The 22,559-nt window shown below is 42.2% G+C and overlaps 1 protein-coding gene across 1 annotated transcript in view; it reads left to right on the top strand.

The window, feature by feature from the left end:
- The first annotated feature begins 1,018 nt into the window (after positions 1–1,018).
- LOC135093569 (uncharacterized) overlaps positions 1,019–22,559 on the top strand; it is a 152,094-nt gene continuing 130,553 nt past the window's right edge. The window contains exon 1 of the mRNA XM_063992944.1: positions 1,019–1,135. The gene's annotated coding sequence lies outside the window, so the exon portion shown is untranslated. The remainder of the gene's footprint in view (positions 1,136–22,559) is intronic.

Genomic DNA, 22,559 nt, shown 5'->3' with positions numbered 1-22,559 from the left:
GGTGGTGGTGGTGGTGGTGGTGTGGAGACAAAGAGGTGGAAGGGAGAGCGCTGGGGAGTCGTTTTTCGCTATGTGTGTGTGTGTGTGTGTGTGTGTGTGTGTGTATGTGTGTAGAAGAAGGGATGTTGAGGGGAAATTGTTTGCATAGTTTGAGTGTACTTGGCTAGCGCCCGTGTGCGTGTGTGTGTGTGCACGTATCTGTCTGTCTATCCGTACCAAGATGTGTTTTAACAGTACTCCTCTCTCCCTCTGATGTGATGTAAGTACACTGACAAAAACAGAGTGACGGCAGAGTGACAGTGTAGCGTCTAGTAACATAGAGTGCTGTTTCCATGGCGTCAGGCGGTACAAGGTCGCGTGGTGCGGGGCTGTGTGGTGCTGTTATGGCGGTATATAATGGCTTATTGGCCGACGTGTAGGGGGAAAGGTTACATTCAGAGAAGCATTTAGTGGGGACCGAGAGGGAAGAATGGAGAGAGAGAGGGAGAGAGGGATTACAGACAGAGAGAGGGAGAAAAATAATATAAACTGTTCCCCATTAAAGTGTGTGTTCATGGGTTTTCTGCCGGCACCATGAAACTAATTCCATCATCGCGGCTTAGAATATACAATCCAGAATATTACTCTCGTTAAAATATGTCCGTTCTGCCCAAACAGGAAACTATACTCTTGAAATTATATCCTAGTTTCCTCTCTAACCGTGCCTGCTTGTCTATCGGCCTGTCTGCTCGTTTGTTTGTGTGCTTGTTTGTTTTGTCTGTGTTTTCTCTCTCTCTCTCTCTCTCTCTCTCTCTCTCTCTCTCTCTCTCTCTCTCTCTCTCTCTCTCTCTCTCTCTCTCTCTCTCTCTCTCTCTCTCTCTCTCTGAAAGCCGTGTATCTATCTTCATTTCTCTGCTTATCGGTCAATCTATCAACCTTCCCCCGCTCTCTCTCTCTCTCTCTCTCTCTCTCTCTCTCTCTCTCTCTCTCTCTCTCTCTCTCTCTCTCTCTCTCTCTCTCTCTCTCTCTCTCTCCCTGTCCATCTCTCCCTCACCTCTCTCTCCCTGTTCCAGCCTCCGTGACCGTCCCGCAGCAAGAGATGGTCCCGAGTAAGGGTTCCTGCGTCCCGTCCTGGATTCCGTACGGTCGTGTGCACGTGAGTTCAAGCGAGATGTTCCCGCGTTTACTAGAATTTGTTTTGTATTTTATGGTGTGTAGTTTATCTGCTGTGATTTGTATATATGTTTTCCTTCGTTGTGTCTGACTGTTTTCTTTTATTTGTTTTATTTATTTATTTATTTTTTTTATTTGTCAGTTGAAACGTGAGAGTTTTGTTGGGAGTGATGTACTGTGCCAACGGAAGAATTCTTTACTTTCATTTTTTTTTTATTTTAGGATGGAAAGTTCGTCGGTTTTATTTATTTATTCATTTATTTATTTGTTTATTGTGTATATGAGTGCATGAAGAAAATATTGAACGTGGAAAATGTAAGGTCATTTAGAGGAATACCCGAGAATATTGTAAATATCACGAGAGAGAGAGAGAGAGAGAGAGAGAGAGAGAGAGAGAGAGAGAGAGAGGAGAGAGAGAGAGAGAGAGAGAGAGAGAGAGAGAGATAATGTTTATTACGAGCGAACACTGATGGATGAAAGGGAGGAAACAGTACGAAAGAAAACGAGAATGTAAAGTGAAGAATTGAAGCGAAATCAGATACAATACAAAGGGAAAGAGAAATATGACAGGGAGGAAAGTCAATCTTCATATACATTAAAAAAAAAAAATAGAAAAAAAATATATTGGATACGTTAAAAAAAAAAAAACAATACCAGCAAACGCATGAAGCAAGAACCGCGTCACCCAATAACAAAATAAAAAAAAAAAGAAAAACTGACATGGGAGAGAAATCTATAACGTTCAAAAAACCAACAACCAACAGGAAAGCAGCAACGGACTGACAGACAAACAAACAACACCAGTAGCGGGGACAGAGTGGCCGTGACTGGTCATTCGCAGACAGACGAACAACACTTAAACTCTATTTCCGTTCTTATTTTTATGCTCTTCTCTGGGTCGCTTAAAACTGGAAATGTCGCTTCGGGGAACACTTAGGGAGGGGTCTTCCATCCCGGCCTGGAAATATACTGCAATAATGGAAAGTGAGTGGAAATAAGTCTCGTTTATCTCCGCCGCGGAAATTACGGGAAAAGGTTGTGTTCGTTTCGCTGATTTTTCACCATTTTCTATATAATTTAGTTCGGAATCCCACGCCTTAATGTGAGAGTTTAAAGGCTGCGACCCGGTCTTCTTAATTTTCGTGCAGCAAAGTTATGGTGAAGGAAAGTCTGCTGGGGCGTTTCCAGGCCATCCTGACCCGCTTTACTTTACCGCCTCAAGCCCCGAGCCCAGAAGTGTTCCCTCCTCCCGAAAGTCCCGCGGAGCCTTTGTTGGCAGTCTTCCGTGGCGTTGTGTACAGCCTGTCATGAACTGCTGTCCTAACGTGTACAGCCTGCCATGAATTGCTGTCCTAACGTGTACAGCCTGCCATGAATTGCTGTCCTAACGTGTACAGCCTGTCATGAACTGCTGTCCTAACGTGTACAGCCTGTCATGAACTGCTGTCCTAACGTGAACAGCCTGCCATGAACTATACTGTCCTAACGTGTACAGCCTGCCATGAATTGCTGTCCTAACGTGTACAGCCTGTTAGGAACCATTGCCCTAATGTGAACAGCCTGTTTGGAATTGCCACCCTAATGTGTACAGCCTGTTAGGAACTATTGCTGTAACACTTAGATATTACTACCTCAATATTCACAACCTCTTTAATATTTAGTCTCTTAGAACCTCCTATCTTAATATCTACAGTCCGTTAAGAACTAATGCCTCAATTCCTACTTTTCTACTACCTTGATTGCAAGTTTGTTTTTAGTTAGATAACATTTAGTCTTTTTTTTTTTTTTCATATTACCACCTCCACATTTTACCAATTAGAAACCACAACATTATTATTTGCAGCTGCTTGGGAACGAAAACATTGATTTTTTTACGACCCCTTAGAAACTGCTACTTGAACTTCCACTACGCTGACTCGAGAAGTCTTACAAACTACTACTTTCACACGCAATATTTGTAGAGCGTCTTTAGCGGGGGATACTTTACAGCCTGTTATAAATTGCTGCCTTAATCTTTATAGTCTTTGATGCCACAAACTTTCCGGAAAATTACCTTCACCCAAAGCCTTTATGACAAGATGTTACAGTCACGCAAAAATACCCGTGTCTCTTGAGTTTTCCTGCTAAATATGCTTTGAAGTAATTGGTCATTAGTCCTTTTTGTTGCTTTCTTCATAAATACAAAAAAGATCATAGTAATAATAATCCCCCAAACCGCATATGATTTTCCAGATTTTTCTCATAAGTATGCTAAAAATTATTACCTAGAAATGCAGAAAATACAAACAGAATTCAAAAGAAAAAGCAACCAGTGTAATAATAATCCTCAAAAACATGTGATTCTTCAGATTTTCCTCCCAAATAAGCTAAAAAAAAGACAACCTTGATACCTTTATTGGGTTAGGTAAGGTTAGGTTACTTTAGGTTAGCTTAGATAAGGTAATGTTAGGTTAGGTTAGGTTAGGTAAGGTTAAGTAAGGTTAGATTAAGCTAGGTAAGGTTATATTGGGTTTGGATTGATTAGGTAAGATAAGGTTTGGTTAGATAAGGTAAGGTTAGGATAATTTAGATTCACAGATGTATTACAGTGAGCATGTAGATGTATTCTTGCTTACATAGGTGATTAAGTTAGGTAAGGTTAAATTAGGTTAGCTGAAATCAGGTTAGGTTAGCTGAAGTCAAGTTAGGTTAGGTTAATTCACATGTGTATTACAGTGAGCATGTAGATGTATCCCTAGCTTACACTGGTGCCTCGAGACAGAGATATAACAGGCGCGGCTCTTTAATCTATCTCGGCGCACTACACACCACACGCCATGCCATGCAAACACACACAGACGCACAGGGGCCGTCAGATTACCAACTTCCCTCACACTTGCTGGGAGGAAACATTTGCTTCACTCTCGCCTCTCCATCACGTGATTTTTTTTTTTGCTTTTTTTCTCCGTCCTCCTCCTTCTCCTTCTCCTCCTCCTCCTCCTCCTCCTCCTCCTCCTTCTCCTCCTCCTCCTCCTCCTCTCTTTTCTTCTTTTTCATTTTCTTTTTTCTTCTTATTTTCTTTCCTTTTTCCGCCTCCTCCTCCTCCTCCTCCTTTGTATTCCTCCCCCTCTTCTTTTTTTCTTCCCTATCACAAACACTCTAATAGGTCAGAAGATGTTTGTTATCTTTATGTGTTCGTGTTCTTCTTTACCCTTGCTCCTCTTCCTCCTCATCCTCCTCCTCCTCATCTTCCTCCTCATCCTCCTCCTTTACGTGAGTCTTAAATAATCGTACATGTAATTGGAGCTTCGGGACGCCATCAACGCGGCCTCCAGTCCTCCTTCACTAAGCGATGGGCAAGAAAGAAGTCAGAGAGAGGAAGGACAAAAATACACCGAAGTAAATAAGCGGAAGGTTAAGTTAAGAGTTGGAATCCTCACCGTTTTATTACCCAGTTAATAACTCTTGCTTCCCTCGTAAAAAAAGGGCAATGGAGAGTATCATTTTATCCTCTCCCACGCAGGAAAGGAAAGAGAGAGAGAGAGAGAGAGAGAGAGAGAGAGAGAGAGAGAGAGAGAGAGAGAGAGAGAGAGAGAGAGAGAGAGAGAGAGAGAGAGAGAGAGAGAGAGAGAGAAGTAAAAATGATAAAGAATAACTCATTCACCCATATACAAAAATAAATACACCTATAAAAAAGCAACAATGGAGAATTTATCCCCCTTACACACACACACACACACACACACACACACACACACACACACACACACACACACATGCGGAAGAGATAAAGTGAAAACCGAAAAGAGAAAAGACAAAATGGCACAGGAAATAAAATAGAGGGGTTACCGCTGCGCTTCAAGATTGTGAGCGGCCCGTTTTCTTTCTTCAAGGCCTCCTCGGTCTGCACAATGGCACATACAATTTTTCTACATCACGTATTCAAGAGAGGGAATAGATATCAAATTGTTCTAAGGGCCTGCAGTGAATTGATTTTCCTTCCAACTGTATGCTGTGTTTGGGGTAAGGAAGAGGAGAGACAGGAGAGGAGGAGGAGGAGGGAATCTTGATAGAAGCGAGGTATATAAAAGAACCGTGCAAGGGGAAAAAAAATAATGCAATCTTCATCGCGTGATATGACACAGATGGAGTTTTGTCCCGCTGAGAGATTGATATTTGTTAATCGGTGGGGTTGTGTTTCTCCTCTTCTCTTCCCTCCTTCGCTCTATTGTTTCCGTCGCTTGCTTTTTATTGTCTTCACTCGCCAGGGAGAGAAGAAAAAAAGTCATAATGAAAGAGTGAGAAGTTGGAAATGATGGATAGATAAAAAGTTTGTAATGCTGTATTAACTTTTTACCTCTTAACTGTAAATGAGACAGAGAGAGAGAGAGAGAGAGAGAGAGAGAGAGAGAGAGAGAGAGATGGGGAGGAGGGGGGACGAGGACAAATGAGGAAAGCAACAGACAGACAAGACAAAAGAGAAGAGCAGAAGACATACAGGCTCAGATAAAAGACAAACAGACAGACAGACAGAGACAAGAGTAGCTTCAGACAGCCAGACAGACAGACGAGGAGAGAAAGAAACAGACAGACAGACAGACAGACAGACAGACAGACAGACAGACAGACAGACACGCAGACAGAGGAGCCGGAAGTGTGGATGAAAAGAGATAGAAAAGCTTATAATAATAAAACTCAGGTGCATTGTAATTATCTTCAGGTGTATGAGAAGAGACGAGAGAAAAGATAACAGGGACGTAACCCTCACACACACACACACACACACACACACACACACACACACACACACACACACACACACACACACACACACACACACACACACACACACACACACACACACACACTTAGAGTCCACCCTCACCCTCTTTCAACACTCCTTTCCTTCCTTCCCTTCTCCTCCTTTCTCTTTCTCTTAGCTATCTACTCTCTTATTCCCCCATTTTCTTTTCTCCCCGTTCTTTCCTCTTCCCTTCCCCTCACAAACGTGCTCCTCACTCCCCTCAGTCCTACTCCAGTTTTCCTCTTCCTCTTCCTCCATCTCACTTCCCCTCTCTTTTCATCCATCCATCCCTCTCCTCCTCCTCCTCCTCCTCCTCCTGATATAATGGGAACCGCACACACACCTACCCAACTATTAGCGCGAAGGAAAAAAAATAGAGAAAGATCGGGAAGATTTTTATCCAAACCCTGTTATTGTTTATAAAATGTGATCTATTTTTAGAGGCATCTATTTCCGCCACGCCGAGAGAGAGAGAGAGAGAGAGAGAGAGAGAGAGAGAGAGAGAGAGAGAGAGAGAGAGAGAGAGGTTTCCCCATCAGCAATCGCCTGAGTTCCTCGTTGCCACAAAAAGTCTCCGTCACCATTAAGGCGCCACCTTCCCGCCCTGACTCCCCGCTGTTCCCGAAGGTAAGTTTTCAAGACTTCCGTGACGCCCCGATCAAGACCCTCCCATCCCTTCCCTTCCCTTTTCATATCCTTACTCCTTCTCTCCCTTGTCTTCTTCTCCGTTCCCTTTCCTTCCTTCCCTTTCTTTGTCTTCCCTGTCTTTCCTTCCACTTCCTCTCTCTTTTTATCCTCTCCGTTTTCTTCCTTTTCCTTCCCTTTTCTTCCCTTTTCATCCTCTCTCTCTCTTCTTCTCTGTTCCCTTGTCTTCCCTTCCCTTCCTTTCTCTTTTCTTTTCCTCTATTCCGTCGTTTTCTCGTCTCTTCCTTCCCGTTTCTTTGCGTTGCTTTCTTCTCCGTTCCCTCCTCTTCCCTTTTGTTTTGTTTTTCTTCTCGTTTTCTTTTTTTCCTTCTCATCCCTTCCTTTTTCTTTCCCTCTCTTCCCTTCTCTTTTTTCTTCCTTTCTCTTTCTTTTCCATCTCCTTTCTGTCCTTTTATCTCCTTCATCTTCTCATCCCTTTCTTTCCTTTCTTTTGTTTTCTTGTTTCCCTTTCTTTCCTTCCTTTTTTCCCTTTCTTTTTCCTTTCTATTTCCCTCATATCCTTCTTTTCCCTTTCTATTTCCCTCATATCCTTCTTTTCCTTCCTTTCTCTTTCACTTTCTTTATTTCCCTTTCCTTCCCTTTCATTTCCTTTCTTTTCTTTCTCTTCCCCTCTCTCCCCTGTTCCGTTCTGTTTTTCTCTCTCGTGCTATCTCTTTCGTTTCTTTTTTTCTCTTCCTCCTTTCTTTCATCGTTCCCTCCCTCTTCATCAGTCATCTCATTTTTATCATCTATTTCCTTTATTTCCTTTGTATGATTTTTGTTTTCTTCCAGTCTTTTCATTTTTCCCTTCATCTTACACGATTTTCCCCTTTCATCTTCACTTTTCAGTCCCATTTTTCATTTTCTAATCCTCTGCTTTACATAATCTACTTTTTCGCTCTCTTTCACCATTCATTCACTTCCTCCCTCCACCTTACATACACAAATACAACCATCCATATTCCATCCACCTCCCACCCTTCCTCTTCGTTTTCCATCCATTTACCATCAACAATCGGCGTGTTTTTTGTTTTTTTTTCTTTTTTTCGTCCTCTTCCACCATTTCCACCTCTCATCTTCCACCATTTCTCTCACTCCTTTCTAGGTTAGTCTTCCACACCCTTCTCTTCCCATCATCTTATTTTATCCTCTCATCCACTTGTTATCCACTTTCTCTCCACCTTACACGACCATTATCAGTCCACTTTTCCACTTCTGTCACTCAATTGCACCTTCCTTTCCATCTCTTTTCATATCATCCACTATTTTTCCGTTCTCCATCCACCACTCCACTAGTTCTTCCACCTTCCACTTTCCTCCCTGTTATTATCCAGTTTCCCTTCCACTGCATCATCACCATCACCTGTACACCATTCCTTTTACCCCTTTCATCCTCGGCCACGCCCTTCTTTTCCGCAGCCCTGCATCACCACCACTACTACCTCCATCCCTACGCGATTCCTCCTCCCACCTCACTCCTCTTACCTACGTTTCCTTCCCACTCCTCCTCTTGCCTATGTTTACCTTCCTCTTCCGCCCACCTGCTCCCTGCCAGCCCCTTTCTGAGCCCTTTCCCGCCCATCTCCATCATCCCTACTCGCCTGGATCCCCGCTAGCTTACCCTCAGGTCCCCTCTTCCCCGTGCGTCCTCTCTCCGGCTACTCCGTCCCCCTCATCCCACTCCGTTCCCCTTGATGTGACATGAAGACCAGGGCCATTCATTCCCACACCCCACTGGCAACCATGCTCTCTTTGGGCCGTGCTGGGCGAGTCTCACGGCCGAGGAAAGGGAAGAGAAGGAGAGGAGAGCCAGACGGAAGGCAGAAGAGGTGTGAAAGCCGTTAGGAGGAAAAGCGAATGGGGGTAGGGGAAAAAAGCGTTGAAAGGAGGAAGAAGAGAGATTATGGTAGGGTGAGGGGAGAAGGGAAGGAAGTAGAAAAGAGTAAAGGAGAGGAAGCAGGGTGTGAAGAATGAAAATACGTAGATAAGAGGAAATAATTCAGGAGATTGCGGAGGTGGAGAAAGAGGAAGAGAGAAGAGACGAAAGAAAGGAGGATTATATGCTTGTAAAAAATACGAAACAAAAATTAAGGGAAAGAGGAAAGTGAGGAGATAAAATACATAGAAGAAAAGATAAAATAAGACAAAGAAAAGATTGCGGAAATATGAAGAGTGAAAGAGGAATATATGGAGAGAAGAGGAGAAAGAGAGGGAGAAGTGGAAGCGTGAAAGAAATAAGGAACAAAAATTAATTGAATAAATGAGCTGCGGATTAAGAAAAGGAGGTGGGAAAAATGTAAAGTGAAAAGGGAAGAGAGAGAGAGGAGGAGATTAAGATAGAAGAGGGGACGAGAGAGAAAATGAGAGTAAAAATTATTTAGAGAGAAGAGGCGTGGATAAGAGAGGCAGAAAGAGAAATAGAGAAGAGCGAAGAGGGGAGAAATCATGTGGAGAGAAGGAGAGGAAGAAGAAGAAAGCAGGAAAGAAGATGAAAGGACAAAAAATTAATGGAAACAAAAGCATAGATAGAAAAAAAAGAAGCAGAAATATATTATGAGAAAGTGAAAAGAGAAGAATATATGAAGAGAGGGAAAAGGAAGAAACGAAGGAAGAAAAGATTACAGACATAGAGAAAGAGACGTGAAGGAAAATAGGGCAATAAATAGAGCATAAAAGAAGGGGGAATAAAGATAAAATACAAGAAAGAGAAAAGAGAATAGAAAAATCTGAAAATAGAAAAATGGAACATGAAATAAGAGAGAAACGAAAGAACTAAAGAAAAATAGACGAAAAAAATACCCAGAAATTGCGGCGTGAAAGAGAAGAAAAATGAACTAAAGAGAAGAGGAGGAGGAGGAGGAGGAGGAGGAGAAAAGGATATGGAAAGCGAAGAAGGGACGAGAAACAAAAAAATAAAACAAAAGAAAAAAACAAAAGGAAAAAACTAGGGGGAGAATTTGAGACAGGTGAGAGGGAAAAAAAAAAAACGGGAAAGGATGGTGGGTGGTGATGGGGGGGGACTAAAAAGTTCCAAAAAAGGTGAGTGGTTGGTGGGAGGGTAAACTGGAATATTTTTTTACCTGTAACTTTTTCATCCTAGATCTTAAAGGGTAGATAACACTTCGCTGGGGCTACAGATGTTAATTTCTTTCCCATCCTTAAGTTTTATCTGAATGTTGTTTGCTCTGGAAGGGACGAGGAGACGGGGGGAGGAAGGAACGAAGGAAGGAAATAAGGAAGCAAAGAAGGAATGAGAGAGAGGATAGAAAATAGTTTAGTTTATTGGAGTTTATCGTAAGAAAGGGAATGAATGGAAGGGAAGATATGAGCAGGGAAAAAACGAATTGTAGGAAAGAGACGAAAAGAAGTAGGAGAAAGAAAGGGAGGAGAGAGTGGGTAGAAAAATGGTTTAATATATTAGAGTTTATGATAAGAAAATAGGGAATAAAGAGAAGGGAAGGAATGGAGGAATGGGGAAAGGAATAGGATAAGAGGAATGGGAAAAAACGATAGGACCAGTAAATAAAACAAATTGTAATAAAGGGACGAAGAGAGAGACGAGAAAGGAAGGAAGAAAGGAAGGAAGGAATGAGAAGGGTGAAGAGGAGGAGAAAGAAAGGAAAGAAGAAGAGGATAAACGATAAATATATACTTTATTGGATTTCATAGTAAGAAAAGGAATGGAAGTTTGGAAGGAATAGAGGGATTGAGAAAGAGAGGGGGATAAGAGGAATGTTTGCTGAAGGTGGGGACAGGGAGAAAAACATAAGAGGAAGGGAAACTAATTGTAGAAAAGCCAAGGAAAGGAAAGGAAGATGGAAGAGAATTATGAAGATTAAAAATATCAATCCCGCAAGAAAAGACCAAAACAAAAGAAAGCTGCAAGAATAGAAACAAATAATTAAAGGGGCAAAAAATAACAGGACGCAACAGCAACAACAACAACAACAACAACAACAACAACAACAACAACAACAAGAAAAGAAGCCAAGATGTCCTGAGGGAGAAGAATGTAAAAATAGAGACAAACAATTAAGCAAAAAATTTAAAAAAAGGAAATAAAAGGTGAAAAAAGCAGATAACCTGAGGGAACTGAGAGAAGGAAGAAGGAAAAAACGACGAAGGAATCAAGAACAAAAGAAAAAAAAAAAAGGAGGAGGAGTAGGAGAAGGTTTTGGGGCACTTCCTCTCCCGGATTGGCCTTACCGCCGCTAGCAGTGACATTCTGATCAACGTAATGGAGGGGCGACAAAGCGTGGAAGCGGGAGTGGACGTGGCGACCCGAGTGGTGGTGAGGGAAAGGCGGCGGACACGCGACCACCCGCCCGGAGCGTCGGTATTTCGGTCTTAAATATATAATGAGGAAAGGAAGGTGGGGGCGGTGGCTCGAGCTGCGTTTGGCGCCACACACCTCCACCTGCTTGCCTTGCCCGCGTGCGTGGGTGGTGGTGGTGGAGGTGGTGATGGAAGAGGAGGAGGAAGAGAAAGGAAAATGAACAACAGCAACAATAACGTCGACAGCAACGACTATGACAACAACAACAACAACAACAACAAAGGAGGGAAAGAAGAAGGAAAAGAAGGAAGAGAAGGTGTTGGAAGAAAAAGAAGAAAAGAACAACAACAGCAGCCAATAACAACTATCAACAACAACAACAACAACAACAACAACAACAAAGACTAGTAGTAGGTATAAGGAAAATAGAAAGACGAAGAAGAAAAAGAGGAGAAGGAAGAGGAGGGAGGATGTAAAGGCAATGAAGGAGGAGGAATGAAAGCAGTTGGAGGAGGAGGAGGCGGAAGAGGTGAAGTAAAGGAGAAGAGGAATTTACAACAAGAGCAGAAGAACGAGATGGAGTTAGAGAAGAGATCGCACAGGAGTAGGAGGAGGAGGAGGAGGAGAAAAAAGAAAAAGAAGAGGCAAAAGAGGAGGAGGAGGTACTGGAAATAGAGAAGGAGGGAAAGGAGGAGGAAGAATTAAAAACAGGAATACTCTTGACTGCAGAGAGAGAGAGAGAGAGAGAGAGAGAGAGAGAGAGAGAGAGAGAGAGAGAGAGAGAGAGAGAGAGATGGAAACTTGTGGTAAAGAGAAAGGAAAGTAAGATCAGGGAAGAGCATTGTTGAGGTGCATTGAGGAAGTGAAAAAAAAAAAAGGAAGGGAGCGTGAAGGGAAGAAGAAGGAAGGAAGGAAGGAAGGAAGGAAGGGTGAGGCAAGGGAGTTTATGGATGAACTGCATAGAATTACATAAAAAAAAAGGGAGACCACACGGGGCTTGGGGAAACAAAGTGGCCGTCAGCCCATAAACTTAAATAGTAAATGAAGGAGGGAGGGAAGGAAGGGGGAGAGGGAGCAGCAGAAGGTTAAGTAGAGGGGCAGTGAGGGAGATACGGTGAGGGGGGAGAGGGGTAGTGAGTGATGGAGAGAAAGACTGGCCACCGTTGATAAGGTAAGGAAAGGAAGGAAGAGAAGGAAGGAGGAAGGAGTACAGAGAAAAGGGAGCAATTAAGAGCTTCCCTTGTAACAAAAATTGCCCTGAATCATTTGAGCGGAGAGAGAGAGAGAGAGAGAGAGAGAGAGTGTGTGTGAGAGAGTGAGAGTGAGAGACAGGCAGGAAGAAAAGGGAAAGAGGAGGAGTAGCAGAGATTGCGGGCGGGAGGGAGGAAGGGAGTGACGAATGTGAAGAGCGAAGTAGGAAGAATGAGGAAGAGATTGCTACACCAGTGAGAGGAAGAATGAAAAGGTCACTGCTACCAATCTATTGAGCACTTTGGCATTCGCGGGAGGTGCCTGGCCGTTGGATGCACCCAGGTGGAGGAAGTAGAGGAGGTGGAGGTGGAAGAGGTGGAGCGGGACACACGACACCGCAAGACGCAGGGACGACGTGCAGTAACTCCCGATAACTTCTTGTAATGAAAGACACAGGTGGACCAGCCACTTGTCTTCAGTTCGACGTGCCCGGGAAGTGGTTCGGCGTAAGTTGCACTGAGTTACCGCCGCTGCCACTGCCGTCTCCAAAACTGACATACACTTACGTTGTTGTTGGTACTCCCTCCGTTCCCCCCCTACCCTCTCTCTATTCTCTCTCTCGCTCTCCCTTTCACCAGCGTGTATGTTATTAGATGTAATGCGAGAGTGGAATAGCGTGTGTGTGTGTGTGTGTGTGTGAAATTGACACTTACTCATATCACATTCCGCCTCGTGTCTTGTCACAACACAGCACGTATTCATGTTACATTCTCGTAATTTCTTTTCTTCTATTTCCCTTCGTTTCTTTGTTTTTTTTTTTTTGTTTTTTTTGTGTGTGTGTCAAGAGTGACGTTCAGGTGAATAAACTTTCTTTCCTAGTGTGGTGCAAAGAACACTTGATTATGATAGAATTCTCTCTCTCTCTCTCTCTCTCTCTCTCTCTCTCTCTCTCTCTCTCTCTCTCTCTCTCTCTCTCTCTCTCTCTCTCTCTCTCTCTCTCTCTCTCTTACACACAAATATAACACGGCTTATGATTGCATATCGTGTTTTCACTTTACGTTTATGAGAGACAGACAGAGAGACAAACAAGCGGGTATATTTACACACGTGAAGAGAGAGAGACACACACGCCAAAAGAATAGTGGAGAGAAATAGACAATAGCACAGAGAAAAGAGAGACAGAGGCGTAAAACACACACACACACACACACACACACACACACACACACACACACACACACACACACACGTCGCCACTGCCTTCCCCTGCACCGTTATAATGAAGCACCCTACTTCCCCTCAAGGGTGTTTAATGTCCCGTTATGGTTCTGGGACTTACCCGTGGCAGTGACGGACACCTCCCCTCTCTTCTCATGAACTCCTGCACGAATGAGTAATGAGACTAATCCCTCATGTTGCTTCAAAATGCGAGTGAGGGGTACTGCATAGAAAAGTAAGGTGGTAATATTGATTAGGAAGATGTCAATGTAGTTATTGGTGATGCTTGATAATTCTGTTGTTTTTAATGTTGAATGCGAGATGTTGTGTTAAAAGTGAGCTAGTGATAGTTATTTGTGATAGTTAAGTAATAAGAACTTCCCTGTTTCAAAATGCTGAATTCCTGATATTGCATAAAAAAAAAAGTGAGGTGATGATATTGAATAGTGAGAAGTATGAGTGTAAAGCGCGCAAGATGTAAAAGTTATTTGCAACTCTTGGTAACTTTCTTGTTTCTGAATGCTGAACGCGCGGGATATTGGGTAGAAAAGTGAGGTAATGATATTCAAAAGTCCCTGAAGGAGTGTTTGAATGTAAGGCGTTAGAGTAAAAAGAAATTGTTTTATGACAGTTTAGCGCGAAGAACATGCTCATATTGCCTTTAAGTGCTGAATGCAGGATATTGGACGGAAAATAAGATAATGATATAGATTAATGTAAGTCTAGGAAACAGAAAACTATATGTAACTTTTCAGAGCTCAGCACTTCCTCGTATTACCTTTAAATGCTGAAAGGATATGAGATATAAAACAATGTAATGGAAAACAATAAGTACGAAGGAAGTGTAAAGATACAAAACAAAGGAAATATGAAGGGAGCTATTTATAAAAGTTTAGTGCTGAGAAGCTCCACGCATTGCCTTTCAGTGTCAATACAATACAGGAGACCGGATAGAAAACCAAGTAATGTTGATTAATTTCGATAAGGTGTCAAAAGTATAGACTCGTGCAAAATCATAACAGTTGATTGTAAAAGCCTGAATGTTGTTGGTGATGGAAGCCACTCTCTCTTATTATCCTGAAATGGAATGAACGATATTGGGTAGAGAACAATAACAGTGACAAGTGGTAGCATATAAAGAATAGAAGAAATTGAAGTGATAATGTATTTTCAACGTGTTTATGGCTGCAGGAAATATAAAGATTGATAGATTGATTTTTATTTGGCCGTTTATTATTGTACATTTCAGTGCTTTGCAAAAATAGTGAAAAGCCAAGTCCAGCAAGCCGAAGCTTCCATTGGACCTGAGAAAAATAAGAAGAAAATGTTATAAAACACAGCGAGGAAGACGAGATATTAAAGAGAGGTAGAGGAAGACTAAAGCAAAGGTTAATCAACATTTAAAGCGAGATTATGTAAGGAAAAAAAATATATAAATAGTCCGTGGTAATTATTATTTTCTCTCACCAGCTAAGAGGACTACGGATTAAAGAGAGGAAGAGGAAGACTAAAGAAATAATCAACGACATTCAAAGTGACATTGTGTACAGAAAAGAAATGGAAATAGTCTGTGATCATTATTATTTCCTCTCGCTAACTATAAATAGAAAGCTTTTATCGATATTTTATTAACGTGAACATAAGAACATAAGAAATAAGGAAAGCTGCAAGAAGCGACCAGGCTTACACGTGGCAGTCCTTGTATGAAATATACCTACCTATTTCCATTTATTATCCCCATCCATAAATCCGTCTAATCTTCTCTTAAAGCTTTTTAAATGTTCTAGCACTAACAACATGATTACTGAGTCCGTTCCACTCATCTACCACTCTGATAACCAGTTTCTTCCTGTCTCCTTCCTAGAGAAATAGCACAGAAAATTATGGATATGTAGGAAAAATGGAAAATAACAGAACATTGCAAAATACAATGGAATGGTCACGGAAAATGATACAAGAATTGAAATCTTATAAAGTAACCGTAGAAAACAGAAGAAACAAAATAGAATAAAATATAAATTGGCACAAAAATAGTGTAAGAGTTGAATGATTACGGTAAAATAGGAGAGAACAGGAACGTGACAGGACTCGAAGAACTGAAGAAATAAAGCAAAATACAACACAAAAAAGACAGAAAATAATGGAAATGAAAAAAATAGAAAACATTCACTTCTAACCATAAATAGATATAAAACCCTGAAAGGAGTGAAAATAAGGATTAATTCAACAACAACAACAACAAAAATAAAGTAACCAAAAAAATGAGGGAAAAAATATGACGGTTAATCTACGCGTTAATTATGAACACATTGAAACAAAAGTGGAGGGGGAAGTAACAGTGGCGATAAATCCTCATGCAGTTTATAAATAAAAACAAAGAGATATACAACGAGTAACTCTAATAAATCCACACGAAAATTTATACGAATGAAAGAGGCCAGGAAGAGAATGCATTATGTAGATTAACATTATTAGTGCTAATCTGCTAATACGTAAATCCAAATGAAGATGAATGTGAATGGAAGAGGAGGGAAGAGAACGTGATATTATGCAACATTATTCAATGGGGTGAGGTGTTAAAAAAAAAAAAAAGTGAATGAAGATTAGTGACGGAGAATTTTACGTATCCTGCCTCCAGTAATACAGAGTGCGGTCTTAGGTTCTGTATGAAGGAATAGTAAAAGTAGAATGAATAAATAAATGAATAGATAAATAATTATGCAAAATGAAAATAATAATGCTGATGATAATAGTAATGATAATAATAGTAATAACAAACATGATATTGATAGTGATAATAATAATAATAATAATAATAATAATAATAATAATAATAATAATAATAATGTATCTCCTTGGCTATATTCCTCAGCATAACACAGCTACAAGCAATAGTAGCTGCATTAGTCTTTGTCTCCCAGTTACATGAACAGGATAGAAATTTTTGAAAGTTGAAGTAAATTAATAATATGCAAGTAATACAATTGGAAGATGCAACATTAACATCACAATAGTTACGATATATGTGACTTTAATAGTGTTTTCACATGCCATATCTCAACAAAGGATGGATTTTGAAGTTGAAAGGTTATTTTTATGTATAAGGGGAATTGACTAAAGGCAAAAAAATCAAACTAAAAGGTAAAAAGATTGTTCAGATGTCGTTCTATAAAAAATTAAAACGAACGAAAGAAAACAAAAAGAAAGAAAAGGAAAATAGAACTAGAAGCGAAAAAAGTCCAGTTTATATTTCTGCATGTAAGTAAAAATATATAAAATACACAAACTATGCACATTGACGCCTTATTCCCTTCCAGTTTACAATTCTCGTAACATCTTTCTTCTCACGTCTTCCTTCCTCCTTGGTTCACTTCCTCTCGATGGAAATGTAACCCTTACCGTCATTCATACATGGTTATTTGTTGACTGAGTTCGCTGAAGCAGACTCGCCATCAGCAGCAGCACGGGCCAACACAGTCACGTTCCTTACACCAAGACTTGTATATCCGAACTTCTCCTTAGTGTCTGATGGGTGTCCGTCTCTTCATGTCCTTTATTGCTTGTCGGGGAGTTTGGTCGTAGGAACAAAATAAAAGTAAATACGAATAAGAAATAAATCCGTTCAAGTAGCCACTCACAATAAACAAGCTGAAAAATTTAAAAGCTGGTCAATTTAGTTCTGGTCGTGTCTTGATCATATTTCATGAGTAGCAAAAGCAAAACAGTAACAGGTAGAGTTCCAGAGTGTACCAGTGAAAGGGACGAGAGAGTGATGGTACTGGTTGACTCTTGCATCAGTAAGGTGGACAGAATACAGATGACACTGAGTAGAAAGCCTTGCATATCACTGTCAAGAGAATGCGATGAAACTTACACTGAGTTCCGTCACTACAGCTTACGTTCATTCCCTGGGTTGATCTTACTGCTCAATTGTATTTATGTGGCACTGAAGACCTCCTGCTTTAAGATATATAGTGTACATTATTACAAACGTCATGAGGACAAACAAAGACACTACCGTCTGTTCCTCATTTCCTCCCTTTATGTGTCGTCTTTCTTACTACAAACAACCTCGTGAAGACAAACAAAAATACCACTGTTTACTCTTTCCTCCTCCTGTTCCTCTGTGCAGTATGTTATCGATAGAGTATTTTATCACAAACAACCTCGTGAAGACAAAAATAATGTTGTTTACTCCTATTCCCCTTCCCTACACTCCCTTACGTTCCTATGTGGAATATTTCATCGCATTACAAAAACTAGAAGGCTTGAGGCTGATTTGCAATGAGCTTATACAAAAATACAACACTAATACGTACTTGGCAGCAACTGTAGAGCTCCTTGTATGTCTGACTGGAGCCTATAAAGGAAGGGGATCAGACACCTTGACAACACACCAGCTGCAAGTTCGTATATTATGGAGAGAGATGTTCGGAGTAGTAATCATGTATAACTGTGAATGTTGTGTAGTAGTAGTAGTAGTCGTAGTAGTAGTAGTAATAGGTGTAATGATGATGTTACATATACACGTGGAAATCATACAAATAAAGAGAGAGAGAGACTGAGACAGAGAAACAGACAGACAGAGACAGACAAAACAGAAAGACAGAGAAAGATTACCTAGAAATGAAAAGTATTGGAAGCAAATGTGGTTAGGTGTAGAAAGGGACGCGTTTGTCGAGCGCCACTTCATCACGGTAAATAATAAAATCAATCTTGGTCCAGGTGCATCAGGGAGCCTTGTGTTTACCTTTGTTTATGAGCCTAACCACACCTGAGGAGCATTAGAGAGCGTCTTTGGGGAGAGAGGAGGGGGGGCTGACTGGGCAAGAGTAGGGGGCAGGTTAAGTGAGTTGGGGGAGAATCGAGGCCTTACTCTCTTACCTCTCTCTCTCTCTCTCTCTCTCTCTCTCTCTCTCTCTCTCTCTCTCTCTCTCTCTCTCTCTCTCTCTCTCTCTGCTTCCCTGCTTGCTTGCTTCTTTCATTTCTCATCCCCTGGCGTCACAACAAACACTGTCGCCTATTCATCTTCTTTTTCCTCTCCTCCTCCTCCTCCTCCTCCTCCTCCTCCTCCTCCTCCTCCTCCTCCTCCTCCCCTCCTTCCACTTCATCCTTGTCCCCCTTCTCATTTTCATGCTTCTCTTCGCTTTCGTCTTCATCTACTTCTCCCCTCGCTGTCGACTTTTCTTTCCCTCTCTTCCTCCTGAATGTCCTCCTCCTCCTCCTCCTCCTCCTCCTCTTCCTCCTCCATTTTTTTTAAGGGATAGAATGAATTTTATTTCGCTAATCTCTGAAGTGTTTAAAGTCAGTGTTTGTTTATTTGTTTTTTTCTATTGCTTTAGTGTTTTTTGCACGATTTTCTAGAGTATTTGCCTTACGTAATTGCATTCTCTCTCTCTCTCTCTCTCTCTCTCTCTCTCTCTCTCTCTCTCTCTCTCTCTCTCTCTCTCTCTCTCTCTCTCTCTCTCTCTCTCTCTCGTGTGCATGTTGCAAGTGATGAACCCTCTCTCTCTCTCGCCCCCAGCGCCCTTGTTCTGACCAACGGTGAGGTGAAGCCGCTGCGAGGTCTCCTACATTTTTAATCCGTGAGGCGGTGGAGTCCGTGGAGGCAGCGGTGGTGGTGGTGGTGGTGCAGTTACTCCGTGCAGTGTTAGCGGCTATAGAGGCGGCAATAGTGGTGGTTGTAATGGCGGTACGCTGAAGGAGGAGGTGGAGATGGAAATGAAGGTGTAGTGGTGTGGATAGATGTGGTGATGTGCAGGTGGAAAAATAGTAGTGAAAGAGGAACTGTAGTGGTGATGGTGCTGGTGATGGTGGTGGATGAGGAAGTTATAACAAAAATAGATGCTTGATGGTGAAGGAGTGGATGAGTGGAGGCCTAGTGGAGCAAAGGACATTGTTGGAGGAAGTATTGTTGCTGGCGATGATGAATAGATGATGAAGGGGAGGAGAAGGACAAGGACAAGAACGAAGGGGTGAGTGGGGAGACTAAATAACAAGAGGTGGAAGAGGAGGAGGAGGAGGAGATTAATTATGAGACTGTGGAGGCGAGTAAGAAGGAGGAGGAGTAGGAGACTAAAAAGGAGGTGGATAGTGGATAAAAGGAAGAGATGAGGAAATGTGAATAAAGAGCATGTAAAAGATACTAAAGAATAAGAGGTGCATATGAATTAAAAAAGGAGGAGGAAGAGGAAATGGAAGACGAAAACGAGGAGGATAATGAGGAAGATGAGAAGGAAACTAGAATAAAGATAGAAAACGAGATAAGTTTGCAAAAGACTAAAGAAGTGAAGATGAAGAGAAGGAGGAGGAACTAAAGAAGAGGGGATGAGAAGGAGAAAGGAGGAACTAAGGAAAAGAAGATGAATATGGAGGAGACTAAAGAAGACAAGATAAATGACGAGATGAGTTTGGAAGAGAATAAAGAAGAAAGAAAGGAGGAAGAGGAGAAACTGTAGATTAAATAGATGGATGAGGAGACTAAAAAAAAGAGGAGATGAATGAGATGAGAGGAGGAGGAGGAGGAGGAGGAGGAGGCGATCTCTAGGTCGTGTAATCGTAAATGAAGACCAAGTGAAACACTGTAGGCAATTCTCACTTCACCTCTCCCCCCTCCTTTCTCTCTCTCCTCTTACCTTGCTTCTCTCACTTCCCTCCTCCCTTCCCTTCTCTACCTTCTGAGCATGCCTAGTGTAGCGCCCCGCCTCGCCCCGCCCCGCCCCGCCTCGCCTCGCCTCGCCCAGCCCCGCCCCGCCCCCGTTCCAGACGCATTTCCCAGCAGCCTCGCGAGACATCAGAGTTTCATAGATTTTGAAGAGTTTTGTGGTATATCTGATGGTGGTGGTCATGGTGATGGTGGTGGTGGTGGTGGTGCATTGTTGGTAATTTTGATGGTGGTTAATTGTGGTCTTAGTTATTTATGGAAGTAAATAGTAGTAGTAGTAAAGTAATAAACTAACTAACCTTAGTGTTATGGGACGATCATGGTACTGGTGATGGTGGGTGATGGTGGTGGTGGTGGTGACTGTGATGGTAACAGTGATGATGGTAGTGGGCGGTGACTGCGATGATGATGGTAGGTGGTGGTGATTGTGGTGGTGGCAGCGAGGGCGATGATTGGAGTGAAAAAAAAGTGGCGGTGTAGGGGGGAACTAAAAGAACTGCAGAGAACGCCTGCCTGCCTGCCTGGGTTGGCAGAGATGGCAGCAGCAGCAGCAGGAGGGGAGTTGGGTTCTCTTGGGTACATTAGGAAATAGAGGACTTTTTTTTTTTCCCAGAAGTCGTGAGCGTGGAGGATCCGAACTGTTTTCCGGAATATGAGAGGGTTCGGCGTTCAGTGGCACTATCGGCTCATCGTTAAGCCTCACAGTACCTGCAAATCTCGGTCTGTTGGCTGCAGACTTCGAAGTAAAATCCATTTCCACCTTTGACGACTTTGGCTCAGGGAATGTAGCTTCTTTTTTTGTTGTTTTTTTTGTTGACATGTTGCTCGATTGACTCAGACCTACCTGTGCTGCCTTTGATGGATTGACTACCTGATTGACCGGAAGGCTGCCTGAACGACCAGAGCTGCGCGGCCATCTAAATTGGCTGGGGATTTCTGTATCTGATTGGGAGAATGACTCTGGCTGGCTGTCTGGCTGGCTGACTGGCTGGGCTGGCTCACTATCTGGGTGCCTGGCTATCTGACTGATTGGCTGGATAGCTGGATGACCTGGCTGGGTCTTTTCGAGCATGGTGACTGGCTGAATGGCTCTTTTTCTGTGTGATTAGCTGGTTAATTCACTTACTTTATGAATGGCTGTCTGGTAAGCTGGGTAGTTAGACGGCTGGATGGCTGGCTGGCTGGCTCACTCACTGCCTGGCTGTTTGAGTGGCTGGCTGGCTGGGTGGCTGGCTGGGTGGCTGTCTGATGGTCTGATGGTAGGATGGGTGGCTGGCCGGTTTAATTGCATGGGTAGATAAATGATACGCCATCTGACAGGGTGGCCGCCTCTCTAACTGATTTTGCCAGCTGACTGATTGATCAGCTGACCGATACCTGACTGGGGTGCTTATTGCCTTAATTGACTGCCTGCCATTAAGTGACTAATGTATAGTGAATAACTGCCTGACTGGAGTGAGTGACTGGCATGATAAGAGGCGATGTGTGTCTGCAGATATTGGGTGATAATGGAAAGGGATAAAGGAAGGGGACGGAAGGTGGATTAATGCACAGGGGACACACACACACACACACACACACACACACACACACACACACACACCACACATACATACACAGCCCGTCGCTTTTGCTGTTTAAACGCTCATGAATAATTTAACCTTTTACAACACGATACTTGCAATCAACATCAAAAACAGCGGCTTATAATGCTCATATTTTGGCTTTTAGTCTTTATCTTGCGAATTTACGCGTTCAAAAGGACACGCTGCCGTTTTCCTTCCATTACACGCGACGATCAATGGTGAAGTGTGTAAATGGGCGAGTGCAAGAGAGGAGAAGGAGGAGGAGGAGGAGGAGAAGGAGGAAGAAAAGGTGTCAGACAGTCATGCCGAAAAAAACAGATAAAGAAAAATATGGGGGTGTGTAAAGAAAATATTATGGAAAGTGAGGAATAACAGAGAGGAACAAACGAAGGAGCAGGATAAGAACAAGGACAAGGAGAGAGAGAGAAGAGTAAGGACGAAGAAAAAAGAAAGAAGCAAGAAAAGCAGAAGAAATAAGACAATGACGAAGACGACACTGGAGAATAAGAAATAAAAGGGAAGCAGTAACACGAAGAACAAGAAGAGGAACAAAAATAAGATGAAGAAATACAAGAGAAGCAAGAAGGCGAAGAACAAGAAGAGGAACAAAAAAAACAAAAATAACAAATACAAGAGCAAAAAAAAAAACGGAGGACAAAAAAAGAAACAAAAAACAAAAACAAGAAATACAGGAGGAACAAGACGAGGAACAAAACAGAACAAATAATAGAAGGGGACCGAAGAACACGAAAGAGCAAGAAGAGGAACAAAAACAAGAATAACAAATACAAAAAGTACCAAGACGAAGAACAGGAAGGGCAACAAAAAGAAGAACAAGAGATGAAGAGCAAGGACAACAAAAAAAACAGAAGAGTAAATAGAGGAAAACGTGGAGGATAATGAAAAAGCAGGCAGAGGAGGAAGGGGAAAGAGGAAGTGAATATATCCAGGATGAGAGGAACGAGGTAGGCGTTGTGTTGGAGGGGGAAAAAGTTTGCAGGTGTA

Source organism: Scylla paramamosain, chromosome 43, assembly GCF_035594125.1.
Source record: "Scylla paramamosain isolate STU-SP2022 chromosome 43, ASM3559412v1, whole genome shotgun sequence".
Lineage (NCBI taxonomy): Eukaryota > Metazoa > Arthropoda > Malacostraca > Decapoda > Portunidae > Scylla > Scylla paramamosain.
Note: the sequence above shows the minus strand (reverse complement) of the source record. Positions and strands in the feature narration are given on the sequence as shown.